Genomic DNA, 8,842 nt, shown 5'->3' on the forward strand with positions numbered 1-8,842 from the left:
GAAAAATATTTAAATTTAAAAGAATCAAATTTAAAGGCAATGTACTTATTTCTTTAATATTATTATGCCTATTAATTCTAACATACAAAATGCAGAAAGTGTCACAATTTACCCTGCCTCCCCTATCTGTTGTTATGGTCAGAATATTGTTCGTAAGTCGAAAAACATAGAAATACATTAAAAAATTACAGAATAAAATACATATAAAATATATGATGTGGAAGAGGTTCATCGTGGTTCAACTGGTTATTTCTTCTACTCAAAATAATTGTAATATTTATTGAATATTTTCAAGTACATTTGATCAGAATCCTATAAAGAGTCTGTGAATAAAAATTTTGCATTAGGGGCCTTGATTTTTGTTGATAAGAGCAAAATTTATATTTTACTCATAAATTTAATAGCATAATTAGCAATGAGATTTTTGGAAGAATTTGATTTTACCATTTTGTAGATTATGCCATGGGTAATGCATGCAGGCATGCGGATATTCGTCGTGATTGATGGCCGAGATCATAAGGGGAGCTGAATGAGCCCCCCCCTCGTCTTTTTATGGTTAAGTCATTTCATTCAAATGAAGTACAGTACTTTATAAATGTAATCATTAGTGTGTGTTTTGTTTATTTAAATGTTTCAGATACATAAGAACTTGTAATATGCAAGCAAAATGAACTTGTGTTTTGTGATGAGGACTAATAAAATTATTGAAATTAATTCTACATGTATATGATGTATTTGATTTGGAAAGGAAAAGGAATGTTGAGTATGATGATGGTGATGATGAATGATAATAACTGGCTGATCTACTTGGGGAGGGGGATTAGGGGGTTTAACTCCCCCTCTCTTTTAGAAAAAAAAAATGTGCATTAAAAAGCATTATGTCCAGACCCATATATTCCTATAGCATGAACTACCTGTCATTGTTTCTATTGCAGTATTTCTATTGCATTAGTAAATGCCAGGAAAACATGACAAAAGGGGTTTCGAAAAAAACATTGGCGCAGCTTTGATTCTTCTGATTGTGCCCTCCCCCCTTAAAAAAAATAGATGTGCCCCTGGATAAAAGGTGTTAGATGATGATGGCCCTATAAGTGTAAGTTTACGATAGATGGAAATGATGAGGATAATAAGATCATTATATTGATGCTAAATTGATAAAGAAGATAAGTAATATTTTTTATGACTGATAATAGAGATGGTAATGGTGAGGATGAGTGGGATGAAGATCATTATACAGAGAGTGATCAGGTGGATAAGTATGAGGAGAGGCAATGGCGTGACCAGACATTGAATGCCCATGTAGCGGTTCTAGAGAGACTCTTTGGGAACTTGAGAGCCCCCGTCCTGTTGCCCCCCCCCCCAGGAAATAACAAAATGCATAGTATAAAAATAAAAAGCTAATGATAATTTTTTAATATATATTTTTAATGCAATATCCCATGGATATCATTCGACTAGTTTGTGTATGAAAAGAAGCTTAAACACGGAATGTAACGTGATATAGCTTGGCTGCAAAAGGGGTAAGGTCCACTTTGGACTATTCCGAGAAAAATCGTGTTTTTATTCTCACTGCAATATTCATGTAAAAATAAAATTGGGTATAAAAGAAATCTGTCTTTAATTTTTCTCTTTATTCTTTCAAAAATTAAAATCATGGACCTATGAATCCAATCTCTTTTGAATGAAAAAGTGATTGGTCTTTGCCCCTTTTATTCACGTTTTAAAGTGAATTTCGAATTTTCTTCGGTATCAGACCGACTAAAAATCGGGTTATGAGACAAAAAAACAAAATTTATGAAAAAATAAACCTAACCCCTTTTGACAAATAAGCTTTTCAGAAGAGTGTGGTTTCGTAAGGGGTAAGGTCCACTCCAAGAAAATCATTGATCCCATATTGCAATATTCTTATGTGAAACTAAATTTCCATGATGCCCTACCATGTGAACATAAAATTGGGTATAAAAGAAATCTACCTGTCTTCATATTTTTTGTTTTAAATGTTCTTTTCCAAAAAAATATCTGAGGACCTAACCCCTTTTGCAAGTGAGCTCTTCATACATATGTATATATATATATATATATACACACACACATAGGGCCTATATATCCATATAACTTCAAATGCTTAATTGCCCCTATTGGCGTCTTTGCATTGTAACCATCCTTCGAATGGGGAAGGGGCGGGGTGGTTAAGTCTAAAAAGAAAGGCATGAGGAATTTGAGGTTTTAATGTCAGATTAAGCATAAATTTGACCGAGAAGATAGCGAGATCAAGTGGTTATCAGTCCGAAATTTAATCCAATTAATGGACCAGAAAACACAAAAATGAATCAGATTACAATATATATGAAATTAATTTTCTGTCACCGTTGCAGTATACGTCCCAACCCCCTCCACACTTCAATAGGCCCTTGAATAAATCTCAAGTGTTTCAATATTTTACCCAGGACATTTCCTTGTATGATAAGCTAAGGTATAATTAAAGGTCAAGTCCACCCCAGAAAAATGTTGACTTGAATCAATAGAGAAAAAATCAAACAAGCCTCACACTGAAAATTTCATCAAAATCGGATGTGAAATAAGAAAGTTATGACATCTTAAAGTTTCGTTTATTTTTCCCAAAACAGTTCCATGCATGATTCAGTGATATGCAAATGAGAAAGCCGATGATGCCCTCACTATTTCTTTTTGCTTCTTATTGTTTGAATCATACAATATTTCCATTATTACAGATTTGGCAATAATGACCAACTTGTCTGAACCAATATGTGAACACCATAATAATTCAACATGTTCGGTGAGGAATAAACTTTTTATACTGCAGGGCACCTTTGGAAAGCAGTTTTGCATAACTGAACAGGCCTACCCTGCAGTATGAAATAAATAACACCAATAAATAAATATTAATAAATAAAAGAGGAGAAAATTATATTTAATCATAATCATGTAAAAGAAATTGTGAGTGAGTGAGTGAGTGAGTGACGTCCCCTCATTAGCATACCGTCCAGTGTGTGCATATAACCATTGGCGGCGGAAGCCACAAATTTTAGGAGGGGACAACCCAAAAAATTTTGCAAGGAAAAAAAAAATATTTTCAACCCAAAATTTTAAGAGGGGACGTAGGAAAATAAATTGACAAGCAAAAAAAAAAAAAAAAAAAAAAAAAAAAAAAAAAAAAAAAAAGGTCATCAACAACAAATTTAGGGGGGGACCGTCCCCCCCTCCTCAAATTTAGGGGGGGGACACGTCCCCCCTGTCCCCCCCGCTTCCGCCGCCTATGCATATAACTGTTTTATGTAATAAAGCGAAACTTAAAAATGTCCTAGCTTCTTTGTTTATGAAAATTTGATGAAATTTTCAGTGTTTTGCTTGCTGCATTTTTCTCTTTTTATTTATATCAATATTTTATTGGGGTGGACTTGTCCTTTAATAGTAATTTAAAAAAAAGAAAGAAAATGATTACAACAGGCCCTTTTTAATGCATATAAAATGTGAAACCTGGAGAATCATCAGTCATATTCAGTTGAATACATTCTTGAGAATGTATTTACTCATTAAGTACAAGAAACATCCGATCATTTTGCTGAAACTTTTTGGATCCTTCATAATTACATCTTTTCATTTCACCTTGAACTAATCGAATATAAAATGAACTCGTCACTTTGTTTCAAGCGATATAAATCATGTGTAATAATTGGTATAAAAAATTAAAACTGTAAAAAAAACTGCTCACGGAGGGGGGGGGAGGGTTGAGGGTGTGAAAGCAGGCGAGACCTTTGCTACCTAATACACCTACGTCATAGGTGGTTCGCGCTATTAGTGTAGGCTTTATACATGTACCTGGGGTGGACGAAAATGCCCTTCCCAATAGAATTACTCTTCTTGACAAAATTAAGCTCCTCCTGTTGATTTATTATTATTATTTGCTATGGGAGACAGAAATAGAGGGAGTGGGCTCAAATCATGATCAATATCACTGCCATATCATGCTGGGTCTAACCCTCTCATGCATGCCGCAAAAATTGTGGGTTTCTTTTCAATAAAAGAAAACGAAAGTGGCTATGACTTTGAAAGTATGATTAAGAAAAAAATACTTGCGTTTAATAATGTACGGAAAGGGTAAACTGCTGAAAATGGCGGTTTTGTATATAATATTAAAATGATTGTAACCCAAATCAGTTGTTGCGATTTGTACTTTTACGTCGCGGTCAGAATGAAGGAAAGCACCCCCGTGTCTAGGTTTCTGTATCAATTTTACAGGGGAACACGTCCAACCCATCCATCGGGGATACCCGAAATTTATTTATCTTTTTAGGCCTACATTAGATCGGGGTATTATTTAAGATAATTAAAATATTTTACTTCTTAGTTCCATAAAAACACATATTATTTAGGCGTATGATAAAATACATTGACCATGATTTCTAAAGCATTGCACCCTTAAACTCATTGGCGTAATAAGCAAGAAATAAGATGGTCACAACATCATGAACAAGGCCTCCGTCAGAAAATTTCTTTAAAATCCTCAGAAATTGAAGCGAGCGATCAAAATTTTGGCCCTTTTTGAATAAAAATATAGGCCTAATGTTTGTACGTTGTTGATATAATAAAGAAAACACAACAACTAATCTTATCCTTATTTCCCTTCCCTTTTTCGTTCTTTTTTCTCCTTGCTTTTCTTGTTTCTCCGGCTTGGGCATGACTCCAAGCCCCCCCCCCCCTCCCCTCCGCCATCTGTGCGCCAGAGCCAGAACAAAAATATAGCAGGTATGCAACAAAGACTAGAAGACCGCTCTTTAAAGTAAATTGTCGTCATCTAGTGACTAGAAAAACAATAAAACAAGTAAGTAGAAGGTCGAACTAAATTTCAGTATAGTCTTATTTTTCAGTAGCATTTGCCGAGAAATGTACACAATAATGCAACTTGTGCTCAAGACCCTTTTCTCGAAATCGCTTAAAAATCATGTACAATCGTTTTAATTATAATGTCTTACCATTAACTTATCAAATAGAGGTTTAAATGGGTCGGGTTAAGTGTCTCTGATTAAAGGCAACGATTTCGTAATTTTGGTCCACGGGGACGGGGTAATCAACCCTCTCTGGGGCCATATATAGGCTCAGGTACAACATTTTACTTACGAGGGGGAGAGGACGCATCACCCCACCCCCTGGATCAATCACTGCTGATGCATTTCAATCATCGTCAACTCGCACATGCCCCCTCAAAAAATACAATTTGGATTTTTTTACGTCAGCCTCCATTATCTTCTTAAAAGGTGAGGGGTCTGTTTTGTTTCATTCTATATGAACTCTAGAATCAAATTAGTGAAAAAATTGCCACCCCCTATCAAAAGCGATACCGTGATAAAAACCCCCTTGTAAAGATTTCAATACTCACTAAGATCCCGGACTAAGATACATCGAATAGGGTTAAATAGCGCAACAAAGGAAATTGAACCCTTTTCAATAAAAGAAAACGAACGTGGCGATGACTTTGAAAGAATGATTAAGAAAAACAAATCGTTTAACAATGTACGGAAAAGGAAAAATTTGCTGAAAATTGCGGTTTTGTTTATGATACTATTAAATGAATGTAACCCAAATCAGTTGTTAATTTATACTTTTACGTCGCGGTCAGAAGGAAGGAAAGTATCCCCGTGTCTAGGTTTCTGTATTTATTTTCCAGGGGAGCATGTCCAACCCATCCATCGGGGATTCCCGAAATTTATTCATTTTTAGGCCTACATTACATCGGGGTATTATTTGAAATACTGAAAATGAAATATTTTATTTCTTATTTCATAAAAACACAATATTATTTAGGCGTATGATAAAATACATTGACTATGATTTCTTAAGTATTGCACCCTTAAACTCATTGGCGTAATAAGCACAATAAATAAAATGGTCACAACATCATGAACAAGGCCTCCGTCAGAAAATTTCTTTAAAATCCTCAGAAATTGAAGCGAGCGATCAAAATTTTGGCCCTTTTTGAATAAAAATATAGGCCTAATGTTTCTACGTTGTTGATATAATAAAGAAAACACAACAACTAATCTTATCCTTATTTCCCTTCCCTTTTCTTTCTTTTTTCTCCTTGCTTTTCTTGTTTCTCCGGCTTGGGCATGACTCCAAGCCCCCCCCCCCCCTCCCATCCGCCATCTGTGCGCCAGAGCCAGAACAAAAATATAGCAGGTATGCAACAAAGACTAGAAGACCGCTCTTTAAAGTAAATTGTCGCCATCTAGTGACTAGAAAAACAATAAAACAAGTAAGTAGAAGGTCGAACTAAATTTCAGTATAGTCTTATTTTTCAGTAGCATTTGCCGAGAAATGTACACAATAATGCAACTTGTGCTCAAGACCCTTTTCTCGAAATCGCTTAAAAATCATGTACAATCGTTTTAATTATAATGTCTTACCATTAACTTATCAAATAGAGGTTTAAATGGGTCGGGTTAAGTGTCTCTGATTAAAGGCAACGATTTCGTAATTTTGGTCCACGGGGACGGGGTAATCAACCCTCTCTGGGGCCATATATAGGCTCAGGTACAACATTTTACTTACGAGGGGGAGAGGACGCATCACCCCACCCCCCTGGATCAATCACTGCTGATGCATTTCAATCATCGTCAACTCGCACATGCCCCCTCAAAAAATACAATTTGGATTTTTTTACGTCAGCCTCCATTATCTTCATAAAAGGTGAGGGGTCCATTTTGTTTCTTTCTATATGAACTCTAGAATCAAATTAGTGAAAAAATTACCACCCCCTATCAAAAGCGATACCGTGATAAAAACCCCTTGTATAAAGATCTCAATACTCACTAAGATCCCGGACTACTCATCGAATAGGGTTAAATAGCGCAAAAATAAGAAAATGAAAAAATCTAGACAGTCCATATGCCTACTAGATCTGAAACATTAAAAGCCTGTGAGGGGGAGCTATAATTGAACACAAGGACAATTAAGCCCCCGATTTATTTTTTCCTATTTAGTATATTTGGATCATATCCCCTTAGATTTCTAAAATGTAGTTAATGTTTTTTTTTCTACCTTAAATTCCAAAATTTCAAAAATCAATCTCCGAGACTAAGATCTAGGCCTATATGGTATATGCATAGAAAACAAGGGAAAATCCAAATCATGGTTACATGTAGCTCGCTTTGTTCATTCGCAAGGGCTCATGATCCGGGCAGCGCGTTTCCGTTTTACACCCTGGCGAAGGCATTTTCCGGAAAAGTAGCCAAAAAGCGACTAGTGAAGAGTCTACGTCTACGTTTGTTTACATTATCAGCTGGGCGCGCTATCCAAAGTCCGCACCGAAGTTATCCGCAGAACATACCGTAAATGCAGCTGAGCTTATACTTTCCAGGTTCAACTATGTTTGCCTTGATCATTTGCCTTGCCGATTTGCTGATGTCTGTCTTTCTCTCTATCTGTCTATATATCTATCTCTCAAATTCTATCTCTATCTATGTAACTGCAGTATCTATCTATCTAATAATCTTCTCTGTCTCTCTCATTCTTTATCTAACATCTATCTATCTCAAATTCTCTCCCTCTCTATCTATCCATCCATCTGTCTTTCTCTATTTCTCTCTCTCTACCTACCTAATTGGATGTGTAACTACATATTAATTTGTCGCTCTTCTCTCTCATTCTTGATCTATCTGACATCTATCTATCTCTCAAATTCTCTATCTATCTCTCTATCCATCTGTCTGTCTTTCTCTATTTCTCTCTATCTATTTATCTATTTTTTAACTAGAGTATCTATCTATCTGTTAATTTGTTAATAATCTTCTCTGTCTCTCTCATTCTTTAATTATCTATTTAATATCTCTCTCTATCCATCTATCTATCCATCTGTCTGTCTTTCTCTTATTCTCTCTATCTATTTATCTATCTATTTTTTAAACTTATCTTTCTGTTAATATTCTTTGTCTCTCTCCCTCTTTATCTATCTAACATCTATCTATCTCTTAGTCATCTATCTCTATCTATCCATCTGTCTGTCTTTCTCTATTTCTCTCTATCTATATATCTATCTATCTATGTATGTATCTATCTGTTAATTTGTCTATCTTCTCTGTCTCTCTCATTCTTTATCTTTCTATCTATCTAACATCTATCTATAAGTCTCTCAAATTCTCTATCTCTCTCCTCCAGCATCTGTCTGTCTTTTTTCTCTCTTTCTCTTTGTCCGTCCATATTTCTATCTACAACATCTCTCTCTCTCTCATCTATCTATGATCTATCTATCTATATATCTATCCTTCTTTCTCTCTCTCCCCCTCTCCCTCTATATATCGACCTCTCTATCTCTCCCCTTTCTCTATTTATTTATCTATCCATCCATCTCTCCCTCTTTCTCTCTCTTTCTATCTATCTATCCACCTCTCTCTCTCTCTTTCTATCTATCTATCTATCTATCTGTCTATCTTGTCTCTATCTATTTATCAGTCTTCTATATCTATCTTTCGGCAGCTTCTAAGTGTATCAATCCATCAAACTCCAGTTTGTCTTTCCATTATAAGTATCTGTTTATTTTGATTTTGTCTGTCATTCTATTCATTTAGTTAATAATTTATTTTTAGAAAAAAAACTATCATAAACAACGCGACTGCAAAAGCATGTTCGGATTTCATTCCTGACTGCCGCTCTCTCTGTACATGAAGTGCCGAGGAGCACTGCTCTCAGTAACTGTGCAAATTGCATGTGGTGGTGGACTCGCCTGTGTCGCACGCTGCATGCAACCAGCGACGTGTGTAGACTCTTCACTAGTCGCTTTTTGGCTACTTTTCCGGAAAATGCCTTCGCCAGGGTGTAAAACGGA

The sequence above is a fragment of the Lytechinus variegatus genome, chromosome 6 (assembly GCF_018143015.1).
Source record: "Lytechinus variegatus isolate NC3 chromosome 6, Lvar_3.0, whole genome shotgun sequence".
NCBI classification, from domain to species: domain Eukaryota; kingdom Metazoa; phylum Echinodermata; class Echinoidea; order Temnopleuroida; family Toxopneustidae; genus Lytechinus; species Lytechinus variegatus.